The following is an 18,571-nucleotide window of genomic DNA, read 5'->3' on the forward strand; positions in this document are numbered from 1 at the left end:
CATGACAGTCCAGTCACTCTGGGTCCTTCTTTGACATGGGAGCAATTCTGGGGGGAAAAAAATGAGTAATAAGGGTGAACTTTAAGGGTTATATCCCATCCCTGCTTCCAGCTGGAGCTCTGTCTGCCTACTGTCCAGCTCCATAAAATCAGCTGCCACACTCCTGTCACCACAGACCTAGATCCTTCGGCCATCGTGCCTTCCCAAACATGATGGACCATATTTCCTCTGAATCATGAGACAAAATAAATCTTTCCTCTCTCAAATTGCTTCCATCAGGTATTTGGTCACAGCAATGTAAAGACAACTAATATAGAAAAATGGTACCAGGAGTGGGGTTGTTGCGATGCTCCACCTGACCATGTGGTTCTAAGGTCTTTGGAATTGGTTTGCAAAGTAATGTTAAAGAGTTTGGAGCTGTAAGGAAAAAATTACCAAGCTGTTCTAAGTAGAGGTTAGTGAGCCATGCTGGTGGAAGTGGGGAAGAGTGAAATGCAAAAGAAATGTAGGCTGTGAAGGCCTGGATCATGAGGTTTTTGGAAGGAACCGGGGCAAAGACAATTCTTGTTGCATTTTGGAAAATAATCTGGCTCTGTTCTACTTAGGTCCTGAAAAATTGATTAAGGCTCAATGAAAAAGTAATGGACTAATTTGTTTTGTGGTGGGAATTTCAAAACAGCAAAACATTTAGGCTGTGACATGCTTATTGCTCACTGAATTTTAAACAGGTTAATAGTGAGAAGCTGAGAAGAAAGATATAAAAATATGCAGTTTGACAAGGAAAGGAGCATGGACCAGGAAGTCTATAACTTGGATTTTTGTTTTAAAGAGACTCAGAGTTAAGAGATCACCTTGAAAGAGATTTGGGGTTTTTGAATAGGCAGTGTTGGTGCTGTGAAGATTGGGGGGCCTTTCAGGTTGGACTGAATTCATTTTGCAATATGAACCTCTAAGGACCATGGGCAAAGTCTTATGATTTGAATATGAAATGTCCCCCATAGGCTTACGTGGTTTGAACATTTGGTCCCTAGCTGGTGACAGTGTTCTAAGAGGTTATGGAACCCTAGGAAATGGAGCCTAGCTATAGAAATTGGGTCCTTAGGGGGCAGGCCTTAAGGGCTATAGCCTAGTCTCTCTTTCTCCCAGAGCTCTCTCTGCTTCCTTGTTGGTACCATGTAAAAATCAGCCATTGTGTACCCAGCAACCACAGACTAAGCTGTTTCAGTCACAATGCTTTCCCCACATAAATGGATTATATTTTCTGAACTGTAAGTCAAAACAAATTCTTCTTCCCTTAAATTGCTTCTGTTGGATACTTGGCCAATATCAACATTGGAATAACTAATACAACATACCTACTACAAAGTTTATTAACTGGACATAGTAGGAGATTAATAACTAACAATGAAGTAAAATATACTGTAATAGAAAATATGTAAACTTTTCATTTATTGAATTTCCCATTTAATATTTTCAGTTAACTGTAGGTAAAGGAAACCATGGACAGAAAAACTAAAGATAAGGGGACACTGTAATTATGTAAGGGAAACTACAGAGAGGGTACAAGCAGGCCTCAGAGCCTATGTGTTCACCATTTTCTCTTGTTCTAATACTATCTCCAATCCTGCTCATCCCATAGCTCCCTGCAAGATCTATTCTCCTAGTCACAAAGTTCAACATCCATCTTGTACCTACACTAGAGAGCCCAACTCACAGGCACACCAGAGTCGAAGAACTCAAGATGGAGCTGGCCATCATTCTTTCCAAGCTTTCCTCTCTCCCCATCTTCATTACTACCAAGTGACATGGTCAGCTACTCCATTTTCCAAATCAGCATCCATCTCAGTACCATCCTTGTCTTCTGTACCTTCTTCACCTGCCAACATTAAACTGACAACCACATTTGATGGATTGTCACTGCTTACTTCCACCCACTTCAGTCCACCCTCACCCCCCTTTTTACACTTAGACATCAAGCCCCTCCTTACTATTTCGCCTACCTCTTGTCTCACTTGCCTATGAGCCAGAGTGACCTTTCTGAAACCCAAATAAGATTATGTCACTTACCATTTTAGTTGGAAGACATGCTGTTGAGGATAAAATCTGAACTCTTTAAAATGATTTATAAATTTTGTTCTTGTGTGATTTGATTTGAAGACATCAAATGCCCTCTCACCACCCCCCACATTTCCCTCATAAACCCTGCCAATACAATGTCCATTTTATTTGTTTCTTCCAGTTAAGACTGCTGAAGCTCTTGTTAATTGCAAATGGTATCTAAGAGGAGTCAAGCCAATTAACATCTTATCAGCCATTAACTCTTTTACTTAAGAACATTCATCAGAGCATCTTGGTGGCTATTTGATCCTTCGGGGATGAGTCATAGGAGGTAAGTATTGAGGAAGATTGTATAAATCAGTGTCTGGAGCCATTTTAATGCATGGCAATCAAAGTAATTTACCAATGAAATGTGAAATATGCAAATATTGGGAGAGACTCCATATTTTGAAATTCTATGTTCTGTTTTTGTTGTTATTGCAGGAATCAGATAACTAATGATTGTAGCAAGCTTTCTTTGTGGACTATCTTTGGACTACCAGCCCACAAATAATGACCTGGGAACTTATTATTAATTATGAAAGCTTGGCTTTAGCTTAGGTGTAGACAAATTTCTAAACAGTCTTATTAAATAAGAAACACAGAGCCAAATACAGGGTAATAGCCAAAGAGATCAGAGAAATAGCAAATAGCCATGACTAGCCTTAGCTCACCACCATACAGTAGTTTGCCCAGCGTGCACACACACGCACGCATAAGAGAGAGAGACAGAGACAGAGACAGAGACACAGAGACTTCTTCCTGTCTAACCTGTGCTTTTATTGCCTTCCTGTTCTGCCTTCTCATTAGCTCTAAGCCCAGCCACATAACTTCCTCATCACTGCCTGTCTATACAGACCTCCAGGTCTCTATGGTTGGTATGGGATTAAAGGCTCATGTCACCACGCTTGGTTGTGTCCTTGATCACACAGAGACTCTGCCTGCCATGTGATCGGATTAAGGGTGTGGGCTACCACCGCCTGAATTCTATTCCTGGCTCGATATGACCTCTGATCTCCAGGCAAACTTTATTTATTAACATACAAGTAAAATAACACATTTCAGCACATATAAAATATCGTCACACTTAGGCTTTTTCCCAACTAGCTCTTATTGCTTAATTAACCCATATTTTTTAACCTAGATTATGCCACATGGCTCAATTACCTCTTCTTAGTACAGCATATTTGACTTGCTCCAAGTCTGCTGGTGAAATTACAGGCCTAGATTCCTCCTCCCAGTTTCTCTCTCTCTGCCCAGAAGTCCTGCCTATCCTCTCCTGCCTAGTTATTGGCCATTTAGCTCTTTATTAAACAAATCAGAAGGTACCTTAGGCAGAGACACATCTTTACAGTGTAAAGAAATATTCCACAACATATGGTATCAGTCAAAAAAATAAATCAGTGAATAGAACAGTTAAAACCAAATGTCAAAATCATCTTTACTTGATAAGATCAGATAACTAGGAAACTAATCAAATCTCCCCCCAAAAAATAAATTCTAGGGGATAACATCAATGAATTGATAGTGGTGGTTTCATTCATATGAATGAAAATGGCCTCCATAGGTTCATATGTTTGAACACTTAGTCCCCAATAGGTGGAACTGTTTGGAAAGGATTAGATGTGGTCTTGTTAGGGAAGGTATGTCTCTGGGCCAGCTTTGATATTTCAAAAGACTCCTACCACTCCCAGTGTGTCTCTCTGCATCCAGCTTACAGATCAAGATGTGAGGTTTCAGCTATTCCTGCCACCATCATGGACTCTCACATTCTAGAGCTGTAAGTTCAATTAGACATAGGCTTCTATAAGTTGTCTTAGTCATAGTGTTTTGTCACAATAATAGAAACATAACTAAGATATGAGCTATCCAGTAAGCAGAACAACTAAAGCCAAAATGTCAAAATTATCTAAGCATCTTTATTTGATAAGATCAGATAGGTAGGAGAACTAAATATCCCCCCCCCCCAAAAAAAAATAGCTGAAGGATGACATGAATGAATTGATCACACATAAATTTGAATACCCATTATCTCTGGAAATTAAGAGCTCATTAAACAAGACTTGAAAATTGTCTTCATTCATAGCTCAGCTCCTCCAGTGTGATACTGTTTATCACTGTGATAGGATTTGACCCTTAATAGAACTTAATAGTTGAGGCTCAGGTTCTCTGTCTATTCCTCTTCCATATTCCACTCATTTCCCCAAGTTTCTAGGCTGTTTTAGTAACTGAGCACCAGTATGTGGGTAGGACCATCAGAAAACCTACATGCCGGCCTGTGTCCAGGCCACCAGCTGTCCAAGCTTCACCATCACATCTTTCACTTACACACTGCAACATTTCCCATTGTCTCCCCCAGCAGTTTCGAATGTCCCTATATCTTAAATCTCAGCTTTCTAATGTGTCTATAGGTCATACACTAACAAAAACTAGCTCTAGTGATGATAAGTACTTAAATTTTTTATCGCTTTGATATTATACTATTTGGAAACTATAATCCTCAAAAATATTACTATGAATCTAAGTATCTCCTTTACACGATAGGAAACTGAGGCAAATAATTTGTGAAAGCTTCATAATTAACCACTATTTTTGAAGATATAATGCACAATCAGAAAATTAAGTTGACCAATCAGTCATAATCACCTTACATGCTAATAAAATACTGATGAATAAAGCAATATGATGCTGGGGATGTCCTTCAAAACAGTCCAGTGAAGAAATGATTAGACTGTAGACCTAATGAGAGTGGCCAAGGACTGGAATCTGCGGTAAGGTAGAAGTGGGCACCCAAATATCAACTATATTATTCACGGCATCTTTGTAATATGTCCAAAACTCACAATCTAAAAAGCTTGTTAGTGTCATCTTTTAGTACAGATACAAACAACCCACATCTACTGATGAGCACTGCTAATCAGTGCTTGGAGAGAATTCTGAAACTGCTTCATTATACATCCAGGTTTATGCTCACTTGACACGGGAAGGGCAGGCCCTCCAGCTTTAAACACAAAGGTCTCACTTTTGTCACCCACGTGTATTTTTTTCTAGCATTGCACACTTATCTTAGTCAGAGAAACAATTACCCAGGCACTGTAAACCACTGGATAGTGTTATCTTTTAATTAACCTGTGTAGCCTTTCTCACTTAACCTAGTTTGAGAAGTGACAGCCACTTGAGGTGTCTAAATATTGTACGCCACTGCTCTTTTATTGGGTTTATTCAGTCAAGAACAATAGTTTCGTGCTGTGGGGTACAGCCCTCCGGAGCTTGTTGTACTTTGGATCAGTTGTGATACTTGTCACGACCATTGATGCTGCAGCTGTCCCTGACCAAAGCACTTAGGATTGTTTCCCTGTGTAGAACCCAGACTCTGCCTACGCATGCTCTTACAATGTTTCTGGGTGGGTGCCATTCTGCAACAGCACTGTAAAACCCCGACCTGGCTACAACATTCAGTATTGGAATACTTACATCTCTGCTTAAGGTTGAAATCAAAAAGGGCCACATTCTAATTTATCAGTATGTAATCAAAGCTCTATAAACATGCATGCTGTGGGGGTCCAGAAGTACCAGGCCGCGGAATTCATTATAAGGGCATGACTGGAAAGATGCACAAAAGCATACTATATGGTATACAAGGATATTCAAGGCAGTGGGATTTTGAAGTAGCATTTAGTAGTTGCAGCCTAACTTCATATGATATCGGCATAATGAAATCATCAGACATTACAAGTATTGGTGTCAATATGGCTGTGATGATGGAGAGTGAGGGGTTCGTATTAAGTCCCATTCATAAACATCATGTTACCAGGAACCATGTATATCATGACCATATGATATAGATTTATATATGTGCACACATGAATAGCTTAGCATGAGAAGTACATCCATGCTTGTGAAACTTATGCATATGTTTGAGGCACTATTGGGAAGGAGTTCATAGCCTAAATCTGAGTTGATAAATACTATGATTGCTTTGAAGTCATTTTCCCTATCTATATTCTCATAAACATCTTCAGTGAAATACCACTGTATGTAGTAGCCACATAAATATTCTTGGGGAAAAAAATAACATGCAAAATCTACTCTATCTAAATGTGTTTCAAGGTTCAGATAAAAGGAAAGTGAAATAATTCAGAAGACAGCATACAAAACCTTTGGGGAGCACCTTTCCCACAAAGAAAAGCCTTTCAGTATTAATTATTTAGCAGAAAGGATGGAAAGGGTATCAGAGAAAGAAGAGGAGGAAAGAGCAAAGAGTTATTCTGCCAGTGTTTGTAATAGCCCACCTGGAGTCTGGAGATGAGTGAGATGGTCCTTAAAACCAGGGAATGGTAGCACATCTGTTTCCCCTTTTTTCAATGTGCCCCTTACGTGAGCTACAATGTTGCAGGTATTATGGACCCTTTAAGGTAGGTTTTACTAAGCAGTGACCCTGGGGAGTTCAATGCTATGCCAGAGTCACACAGCTGGCAGGCTGTGAGCTGAGATGCCGTTAACACTGGCTTCAGTGGTTCTCCACTTCAAGGGACATAGAAAGCCCAAAGAAGGCCAGTATTGCTTCTCTGCTACTGACCAAGGCTAGACCTTGGCAGTGTCTGGGTAAAGTCCTTGGAAGAAGAAGGAAATAAAGCTGAGCTACACACCAAACACTGGAAGACATTTTTAGGAAGCCTAAGCAAGCTTTTGTGATAGTAAATGATTCAGGCTAGATGTTTATAATGAGCAATTTAGCTTCAGGCCAATATTAACTTCCGTTCCTATTACTATCAGATTAATTGCATTTTGTTGCTTTTTCTAAATACACTTCAAATCAGGAAACCTGTAATTCAGCAGTCAGTCATTAAAGTAAGCCCTGGATCTGCAACCGAGTTATCTGATGCTCATCTTCCAAATGAAATAAAAGCTCAGAGCCTCCTTTATCTGTATAATAAACAGAGCATTAATAATAAGCAACTAAAATATTGTTTTAGGGCAAAAATAGATCTATACTGAAAATTTCTTCAGATCTAAGAAATCAAGGCAAGGAGACAAAAATGATGGCAAGAACTTGGATAAATGTATACTTTAAATAATGCACTTATAGAATCATGGTAAATACAGATGCACATTTTATTTAAAGAGAATACAAAATTAAAGGAAATTTCATATTATCTGATAAATTTTAAATACTAAAATGCTAAAAAGTCCTATTTCCTCTACCCCTATTCCCAGAGAATCTCTATATGGATATATAAGTATGTGTGCACACATCTATTCTTCTTTTCCATTGTTCCTTATGATCTCATACCATTACATGCAGCTAATATCAAATATGGTTTCACAGCTAATCAATAAAACACAGTTTACTTCAAATGACCAGAGAGTTGTCAATTTTTTAAAATCCCAGCCTCTCTTGTGGCTTGCTGACTTCAAAGACATGCATTAAGATTATTAAGCAAGTAATGATTGATTTATTACATAACATTAAGAAATGTTTTCTTTGAAGCTCAAATTAAAAGGTCATGCATGCCCAGATTTTTCTTCAGGTTGATAGTTAAAAATGTAGACTAGCTAATACTGCTGGCTGTGAAGGACACATAAAGGGGATTTGAAGTAATGCTCCTTTCTTGGCAATATTTTAATGAAATGCTTAATATTCTGGTGTGGATTAATGAGGCAGTTCACTATTTTCAAACAATGGCTGAACAATTAAGAGCCAATCCTGAGAACAAATTAATGCTGCTGTTATTTTGATGGTATTTCAAATGACCATTGCTGTAACAGAGAGGCATCATTTAACAGGAGTGAAAATAACCATTTACATCAAGCAATTTGGTGCAGACACATTCAGGGGATGGGATGTGGCAGCTGCTATTCCTAGAGATAAAGCTGACATTTTAGGATGAAAGCAATAGGACCAGCTGTAACCTGAGCATGCTTTGTGCCATGTAAAGAAGTCACCCAAAAATGCATGCCAGTGTGCTAAGTGGTCCCCATAAAGCCAGTGAGTGGTGCACTTTCTCATGCTGCTATCAAAACATGGCAGAAAAGATGGGTGCAAGGTTTTCAAGAGTCAGGATGGAGGGAATTGATTAGCTTCATAAAGGTAAGAAAAACCGTATATCCAGCATTTGGGCAACAATCTCCGTGTGGAGGCCAGCTAGGGGGAAACTGGTCTTCCAACCAGCCTGAAGTCTGATCCAAGGCTGCCCTAAACACCTGTGTGCCCTAGATTATAGGGGCCTCTATTGTCCACTAAGCTTGCATAACAGAGTAATAAATTGTCTCAAAATTTCCCATGCCCAAATGAGGAAGTAAGTACTACAAGTAGCCAATGGGAATAAACTTTATTTCAGACCCAAGAGTCATAGGAAATAAGGATTCTTTCTTATATATTGTAAATTTTATGTTCATCTCAATGCCTGCTCAGGGGAATATTCCTTTTAATCCAGTGTCTTGGGGTTACTATTGCTGTGATGAAACAGCATGGACAAAAGCAACTTGGGGAGGGAAAGGTGTATTTGGTTTTTATATTCAGAATCACCATCGACTGAGGAAAGTCAAGGCCAGAACTCAAACTGGGCAGGAACCTGGAGTCAGGAGCTGATGCAGAGGCCATAAAGGGGTGCTGCTTACTGGCTTTCTCTTATAGAACCCAGGACCACCACAAAGGCCTGGGCCCTCCCACATCAATCACTAATTAAGGATGCCTTATAGGTCTGCCCACAGCCTGATCTTACAGGGGCGCTTTCCTACCTGAGGTCCCCTCTTCCCAGAGGACTTCAGCTTGTGTCAAGTCGACATAAAACGAGCCAGGAGCTCTCATCTTTCCTTCCCAGGTCGCAAAGTTGTTTTGCTTGCTATTTGAGAAAACTTCTGTAATTTAATCCTCCCCCTTCTCGCTCCCCCTTAGAACAGTCTATCGGACCAAAGTGAGGTGATGAAATGATAGGTTCAAAGAATAATTCATTATACTATCAAGATCTTGGCATGCCAATTGCTGAAAAGACTATTTTGAGCTGTCAGTTCTAAAGCACATATTTTCTCATTGACGGACATGCCAAGTGCTTGATGGAATAATGAATTGTTCCCATTGACATCACTGTCGCACACAACCCTTGGGCTCAGGGCAGCATTTTTCAGGCATGATGAATAACACTGCTGCTCTTTCCTCCGTGAGAGAAGGATAAAGTCGGGCTCCGGGAGTTGCTGAAGAAGACAATGGGGCCTGAAAGAAGAATGGGAAGTGACTGGAAGATCAGCCAAGGTCAGACCTGACTGTGCTGCATTTTATAACATGTTGGAATTTAAAATATTCAGATACATATTTAGACATGACTATCCAAAACAATCCCATCCAAGTATTCTGTTTTCTTGCTTGGAAATGTGATGTGTTTGGGTTTTCTGTTTTTGTTTGTTTGTTTCGGGTGGTAGTTGGTATTTTTGCTTTCTTTCTCTGACTTGGGAGATACTTCCTATACCCAAACTTAGGAACCCAAGTGTTCCTCTGGCTCACAGAAAAAAAGAATTCACCCAAACCAAAGCCTCAGGAATCTTGTCCTCACAACGCTCATAGCCACTTTCATGTCCCACGTTTCACTCTGCTCCCAAGACATCATCACCATCCATGCATCCCAGGCAGGACACATCTCTAACATGCCATGCTAGGGAATGGCCTGTGAGGATGTGAAGTCCCACAAAACAAACTCATCAGAGGTCATTAGTAACAGTCAGTACAATAACAAAGTCAGTCCACAGAGACAGGCATTAATGCATAGGGTACTCACCCTTTGAGTGAAGACCATTCTCCTTGCATTTCCAAGGCAGTGTCAGACCATCTTGGAGATGACTCACCAGGTTCCACTTAAGAGCTTTGTCTGCCCTAAGTCATCAACACCTGGTAACCACGCACACACGCACGCACGCACGCACGCACGCATGCATGCACGCATGTGGTCAAGCAATCCTCTAATGCAACTCTGCTAGGTAAAGCAAGCTCAGATCTCACTAGGAACTTTTGTGGGCCTCTCCATCAGTTGATCGATGATCCCTTCATTACTCCAAGGTTAAAAATCTATGTCTATGTCTACATCTGCATCTGCAGCTCTGCATCTATAACTGTGGTGGCTGGAGGGAGGGCCCAGTGATTAACAGCACTTGCTGCTCTTGCAGAGGACTGCATTTTGATTCCTGCACTCATGCGGCGGCTCACAACCATCGGTAACTTCACTTCCAGGAATCCGATGTCCGATGTCCTCTTCCAGTCTCCAAGGGCTGCTTCTTACAGGGGCGCTTTCCTACCTGAGGTCCCCTCTTCCCAGAGGACTTCAGCTTGTGTCAAGTCACGAGCTAGAACCTCCAGCTTCTCGGAGCTCTCATCTTTCCTTCCCAGGTCGCAAAGTTGTTTGGCTTGCTGTTTGAGAAAACTTCAAGTAGGCAAGTACACACACACATGCACATGAAAATAATTTATATATATATATATATATATATATATATATATATATATATATATGCATGTGTATATATATGTACACATGTATATTGTTGTGCCCAGATCATGACCCCCAGAGAGACCACCAAAGACGAGCATGCCGGAATGCAAAAGCAAGGTTTAATTCTGGATATCCAAAAGCAATACAAGCCTAGGCAGGGACTTTGTCCAATACATCCAACGCAGTGGAGGCTGGAGGAAGCGCCCACCTGTCAGCAAGCTCAGTTTTTAAAGGGAAAAGTCACAAGGTTACATCATTTAGGGGTGCTAGTACAGGTACAATTCTGATTGGCTTGTGTCTAGGAATTCCAGAAATCACAATTCAGTTTTCCTTCTAAGGAAGTAGTTGCCCACCACCATTTTTCATTGGCTGCCCCCAGATGGGGTCATCTGGTGATTACACAGTCACTATGGAAACTAGGGTTGGGACATTCTATGGTCAAGCAGTTGCCTAGGGGGCCAGGGAGAGGACATTCCATAGTCCGGCAGCCATTACCTCCTGACTACCTTGTGACTCTGTATTTTTACACTTCCTGGTTTCTGGAATCTGAACTGACTGGTCTCAGTAACTTCTGGCCTGTTCTCAAAAGGAGAAATCTTAGGCCTTAATTTTAGGGTGAAAGCATTTTGGTCTTATTTCTAAGATGGCTCATTTTGGTCTCACATATATGTATTTTTTTCTTTAAAGATTTTGGGATATTCCCCAGAAGAAAACTCTTCCCATCAGGGCTACTTGGTGACTATTTTACATATCTGGACTGTGAATTTACATATATGTGGATATTTACATATATTACAATTAGTCACTTAATTATAAGCCCAATAAGCCTAAGTATAACCTAAATACCTGTCTCTACTCTTTGTTTTCCATTTGTTTGTTTGTTTGTTTGCTTGGTTAGTTAGTCGATTGTTTGATATATTCATGTAGCCCAAGCTAGCCTTGGAGTCTTGGCACACGTTACAGTTAGCTCCCAAGTGCTGGGAATCACCTTCTGAGTTCTCTATCCCAGACTCTGAATCACATCTCATGGTTATGATGGATTCCTACCCTCCACAGCACTCAGCTGTTTATCTTTCCATATCCTTATTACGTCATCAGCGGGCGACTGCGTCCCAGCCTAGAATCTGGGCGTGCACCCCCACGCTCTCTCGCTGCATCTTTCTCTGCTCTTGGTTTCTCTCTCTCTGTCTCTCTCTGTCTCTCTCTGTCTCTCTCTGTCTCTGTCTCTCTCTCTCTCTCTCTCTCTCTCTCTCTGCATCTCTCTCTGTCCTATCCCCTCTTCTCTCTAATTAAGCCCATTCTAACTCTGGTAACCATGGCTCGTGACTCTTCCACCGCTGACCAAACCAGAGCTATGTACCCTTTCACTTACCCCACCTATACTTCCTGCCTTGCGACTGGCCAGTCGGTGTTTTATTAAACCAGTGTACAAAAGCAGTATCCCCAGGCTGAAGAGGTGACTCAGAGTTTAAGAGCACTGGCTGCTCATCCAGAGGTGCTGAGTTCAATTCCCAACAACCACATGGTGGCTTACAAGATCTATAATGAGATCTGGTGCCCTCTTCTGGCATGCAGGCATACATGCAGATGTAACACTGTATATGTAATAAATAAATCTTAAAAAAAAAAAAGCATTATCCCATAGCACACAGCTGTGAAGGAGTGGGCACCTCAGGAAGAGGCAGAGTACAGTCTCTTTCGCATCTGCGGAGGAGTGGGCACCTCTTTCTGGTGTTATTTTGTTCCTTTGCCATCCAGATTTATTATTTGCACCAAGAAGCATCCACCATAAAACTTTTCTTTCCCGTACTCTGTTATTTGAATTGCAAAAACAAGGCAATCCCAGAGTACAGCATCAAGTAAAAGGTAAATATGATAAGGTTACAGAGCGACTTCGGCCGGGAATTGATTTGCATAGAGATGCCTGACAGGACAAAGCAGAGACCAGAGGAGCTCCATCATCAAATCTTCTAGTCTTACAGGAAAGCAGAAGTGGTGACACCCTCATAAACTGAAGGAGGAAACCCTCAGTCCCGCTTCCAGGAACCCATCCATAAACACTTCTCAAAGTGCCGCGTTTCAATTCCCTCCTTGAACGCTGGAGAATATGACCCGGAATTTTAAAAAATGATACATAGAAGAAGATATTTTTCTGGGGCATTTACATTTTTCTATCATTGAGGAAGTGCTCCAGCTGTGAATTGGGACTGGCTTTCCTTTTCAGCCATTCCCCACCTGCCTTTCCAGTCTGCAGGTTTTCGGGGGTGGAGTGAGGCCTTCTCTTCAGTTTTCCCTTTTGCTCCTCGACTGGCTTTCAAATGCTAATACTGGCCTTTGGTTGCCTTGCCTTGGGTCTGTTCAATGCAGCCCTTGTCCGCAGCCCTCGTTCTAGCCTGTCATCTGCCTTATTTACATGTCTATACCACTTTAGCTTTGGGTTTGCTCCTGGGACTTGCGCGAGTCACCTTTAACTCCATCTCCTACAGGCTGATTGTCTTCCAGCGGATGCTCATCAAATCAGCCTAATTCCACTGGCTAACACTGTACCCAGCTTAGATCTCTGCCCAAGACTGAGCATGATTCAAATTCATTTCAGGGCCTTGCAATTTCGTTTACAGATTTCTCAGGATGTTACCCTTTCCTTTTTTTAACCCACGCTAGTCTTGCTGATTGAGTCACCCAATGGCACTGTGGCTAGAGCAATCTAGATGGCGTTAAATGTGGAGTGAGACAACCCTGACCCTGCACCCGAAATTTCGGTCAGTCTCTCTTTCATGGTGTGGCTTGGCGGCAACACCTCCAGGGCTGACGATGCTGTGATCAGTGGGTGGTTTTGTTTGTTGGCTTTTGTTTGTTTGGATTGCCCAGTTTATAATCTGGACATACCAATGGCCTCCTGGGTACTTGACAAGTGGCTTATAATTGACCCCATACAAAGGGATGCACAGATCCTGGACTTTGCCAAAGGACTTTAGCAATCTCTTGGTCAAATGAAAAGCACACACAGCAGAAGCTACGTATTACTCTTTCATCCTACAGCCTCCACAGTAGCCAGGTCTTGGCCCAGCTATGTATCCTCACTCTATCAACAAGGACCAGATAGCACAACTGGGTTAATTCAACCAACACCACGCAGCAGAGGGTGCAGTGATAGCTCAGTCAGCAAAGCCTTGCAAGCGTGAAGACCCGAATTTGATCCTCGGAATCCACATGAAAGCTGGACAAGCGTGGCAGCATACTCGGAATCCCAACACTGGAAAGATGGAGACAAGCAGATGCCTGGGGCTCACTGGCTAGCCAGCCTGACCTAATTGATGCACTCCAAGTTCAGAGAGACACTCTGTCTCAAAAGTGGGGAGAAGGGGTGGTATTGCTGAGGAACAACATCTAAAGTGCTCTGGCTTCCACACACATGCACACATGTGCACACCCACCAACACATACACATATATGTGCACATACACATACAAACATATATATGTATATACTAAGGTACAACTGACTGGAGCAACTTCACGCTGAAGGCACCACCTGGTGTCCTCTTCCCCAGAAGGAAGTTGTGTTGCCTGTCCAAGGGGATCCTCACAACACCATATTCGTGTCCCCTGAGACAATGATCCCATGGTTAAACAATGTGTGCCGTGCATAGTACAGCTTCCTGCTCACAATTCAACATACAACTAGTATGTCAAAGGTACCGAGAAGCCCAAGATGAAGTCTATTTAACTTGACTTGAGGTATCATTTCCCAGGCAACTCACTGGTTAACATATCATCCTGTTGACACCCAGTGGAAGGTACCTTGCCATGGGCTGCCTTGTTCCCAGGAGCTTGCCAATATCTCCTAAGCCAGCAGCCCCAACTCACTCTAAATCAGAAACACCTGGGGATGTTTAACAAACTGCACAACTAGACTGTGCCCTAGAAATTTTGTTTGGCCAGGCCTGGGAAGAGGTCCTAAGAGCGGAACTGAGATGGTCCGCAGGTGCTGTGCCTCCAAATAACAATAAATCCACGAGTCACAACATAATAATAGCATTTGCTGAACAAGGCTGTGTAGCAGCAACAAATGAGCATGGATTTATTTCCTTTTTACCTCCTTAAATCCATCCTGCCTAATACGTATCAGCACTAGTTTACAAGTAAGAAAAGCAAAGCTCCAGTGATAGCGAGATGGCTCGGGGGTTAAGAACGTACTACTGCTGTTGGGGAGGATCCTAGGTTCCCAGACCCATGTCCTACAGCTCACAATTTAACTCCAGCTCCAGGAGATACAATGCCCTCTTCTGGCCTCCATAGGCACTGCACTCTTGTGCACAACCTCACTCTATCCTATGCACTTGGCTGAAATTAGTATCAGCTGTCAAATTGACACTGTCTGGGGTCATCTAAGCGAGTCTCAAATGAGGGGTTTGCCCAGATTGGATTGGCCTGTGGCCATATCTGTGAGGAAATTTTCTGGATTAATGGCTGATGTGAGAGGACCCATTGTGGATAGCATCAGCTGGAAGTAGGTAGCTGTGGGCTGTATAAGAAAGCTGGTTGAGCATGAATAAGAAAATGAGCCAACAAAGCAGGATTCCTCCATGGTTCTCTTCTCTAAATTCCTGTCAGAAGTTTTTGCCCAGATTAATCTCAATAATGGATTGTCATGTGGGAGTGTAAGCCAAATAGACCCTATCTTCCCCAAGTTGCTTTTGGTTGTAGGTTTTTCTTTCTTGTTTTTGTTTGTTTTGTTTTGTTTCTCCCACTGCAACAGAAAGCAAACTAGAACACACATAATTTTAAAAAAAATATTTTTTATCCAAAACTCCAAAGGGTTGGACAACCAAGGTCACAAAGTATCTCGTCTCCTAGAAGCTTGAGACCTTCTGACTTGTGTGTCCATGCTAGTGGTGGATAAATACTGGGCCTGAAGGGCATCCTGGGGTCAGATAGGAAACAAAACCATTAAAGAATGAACAAACACCATGAAAGACCACTACTGTGTCTTTCAATCCCCCAAGCTGGAGCACAAAGTTGTGAAGATTAAATGCAGCAAGAAAGCACTTTGTAAGGGTTACCGGTCCTTGTCAACATGATGGGATTTAGGACCACCGCAGAAACTCAGGTGTGTATATGTCTAAAGGGCATTTCCAGAAAGATTTACCTGAGGAGGGAGCTGGCCTGAATGTGGGTGGAGTCCCCAACTTAATAAAAGGGAGAAAGCAGGTGAGTATCTCTCCTTCCCAACTGGGGACACAGTATGACCAGCAGCCACCTCATGTTCCTGCCTTCTCTGCTGTGATGAAGTGTGTCCCCAAACTGTCTTAGAAAACAGACTCTTCCTCCCTAAATTTGTTGTTAAGGATCTTGTCACAGCAATGACTCAAAAAACTAACACACACTTAGAACTGCATTAGGTCCCACCCATGTGGGCTCAATACTAACACCCGCCTCACTAAACCACATTCCTTAATGTTCTATAATTCTTGGGTTTCTGGCCATCAGTGAACTAATCAGAATTCTGTCCCAACAAAATAATAGCAGTGAGGCCCATGATAAAACCAACACAAGAATTTAGCTTCAAGGTGGAACTGAAATGTTACCATGCTACATTCAGACTTTCAGCAGAGCTCAGATCCCAGCCGAACTCCCAGGCTTTCCAGCATGCATCCTGCCCAACAGCTTCTGTCACTAGAACTATCTTGCAGGCCACCAAGCACTTGCTGCTTCACAAGATGAGGTATTACCCAGGATGCAAATGCTGGCCACAGCAAAGACATCCCCTGTCATCCTGAAAGCTGTCCCAGTGACTGCAGGTGCCCTCACTTAAGGAATGGAATCCACCACCACCTCCATCACCACAACCACCCCACCCCACCCTCACCACCACTACCACCACCACCCTGTAGTGGCAGTCAGGCCTTCCTTCCAGGCTCAGAAGCCTAGAGTGAAGGATGAGAGTCTCGCTAGCAGTACAGGCCCCAGAGGCCATTTGGAAGGGCTTGACTGCCACCTCGTGGCCACTAGGTACACCGGCCCACAGAGAGTAAGAACAAACAGTAAATTGTTCACATCAGCCTCTTTTTGGCTAAGAATGACTGCATCTTTTGATGTGTCCTAGAGAGGAGTGGTCTTCGAGTGTTCTGGCAACATCCCATGCTTGAGAGGGGTTGGCATGTTTGTTGTTAGTGGTGTTTTTTAGGACAGAGTCTCATGCCCCTCAGACTGGCTTCAAAGTCAGTCGCTGAAACCGACTGTAAACTTCTGAGGCTCTTGGCTACAACTTCTGAAATTATAGCTGTTTATCATCACACCTGAGACAAACCCTCTACCAACTGAGTTCCTTCCCTATCCCCAGAGGTTCATTTTAAATAATTGGTTCCACTCCAAGACAATTGTGATGGCTCACCATCATTACCATATCTGGATTGGGAATAACCATGAACATGCATACACCTGTGGTTGTGTCTACGAGGGTGTTTCCAGGCAGGTTTAACTGAGCTATGAAGATCCACCCTGAAAGTGGGAACCACCCTTCCATGGACTGGGGGTCCTTGGCTGAGTATAAAGGAGAAAACTCACTGAGCCCTGAGCAGCAGCCCTCATCAGTGTCTGCTTCATGACCAGGGATACGACGCAACCAGCTGCCTCAGACTCCCGAGGCCATGACTTGCCAGCCATGATGGATGCATGCTTGAAATCTGGGCCAAAAGAAATATTTTCTTCACTCCTTTCTTAAGTGGCCTTTGTAGGGTATTTTGACACAGTAACAAGAAAAGCAGCAAATGCAACAATCACACCTGAGCTGATTGACACGCTTCCAGTTGAAAAACATTTTCCTATTTTCTCTGCATTGTCTATATGTCAAAGAAAACTACTTGATGGCTCACAGATTGAGAGCACTGGCTGCTCTTCCAGAGGTCCTGAGTTCAATTCCCAGCAACCATACGGTGGCTCACAGCCATCTGTAATGAGATCTGGTTCCCTCTTCTCATGTGCGGGACACATGCAGGCAGAACACTGTGTACATAATGAATAAACCTTCAGAAAACTACTTGATAATTATAAGAAACCTTAGGACATTTTTTTCCATTCTCTGTGTTCCCCATTAACTTTTCCCTCCCTCCCTCCTTACCTACCTTACATGTAAGCATCCCTAGTTAAAACCTTCATAAAGAAACCTCTACATCCAGCTACCTGTTGCTGGCCAAGTGGTTTTGGGCACACGTCTTCTCCTCTCTGCTCTATTTCAACATATAGGAGAATGATCTTTTGGCTTTAGAAAGGGTGTAGGAATGGAGAATTAACTAGTAATACTCAACAGAGTCCCAGTATGGCCCCTACCCTAGAAATTACCCCCTAAAATAAGAACTATCCTTACCCTTGATAATCTACAGTTGGAAGTACATGATATTATCTACCTGAGTTCTTTTTTAAACAAATAAAAAATGAAATCGGCATGTAATGAAGACTCTAAACTCAAACTTCCAGCGGGCAAGAAGTTGATGGGAGAACGGAACCAGCCCCCACACTGCCCTCCCTGACAGTATCAGCTGCGCTGTGTGTCTTGCCTTCAGACAGGCTCTCAGCCTCCAGGTTGTAGGGGACGCTGATGGATCCCAGCAGCATGTTCTTCTAATAACTGTCCCCCAGCTGGAGGAATTGCCCTGGTTCTCCTATTCTCTTCTTTGGCTCCAACCTGGATGGTGACACCTCCTGCCTTTATTGGGACTTCTCTGAAAGATCCTATGTTCTACCATGTCCCTGAAGACCTTCTACTTAACTCCAGGTGATGTCTCCCCTGCCCAGTCCCTGCCTTTTCTGGACTCCATGCTTCCTCACCTGTGTTGACCATGAGAATCCACACACAATAAACCATCATCTTGTGACCCTTCATCCCAGAGTCTGTGATCCAGAGAACGTGACCTAAGACATCTACCTATTACCTGCTCTCACCATCACATCAAGAGTCACCCTGTCCAAGGGAAAGCCAGGTCTTTACTCCTTTGT

Source organism: Peromyscus maniculatus, chromosome 3 (genome assembly GCF_049852395.1).
Source record: "Peromyscus maniculatus bairdii isolate BWxNUB_F1_BW_parent chromosome 3, HU_Pman_BW_mat_3.1, whole genome shotgun sequence".
NCBI classification, from domain to species: Eukaryota; Metazoa; Chordata; class Mammalia; order Rodentia; family Cricetidae; genus Peromyscus; species Peromyscus maniculatus.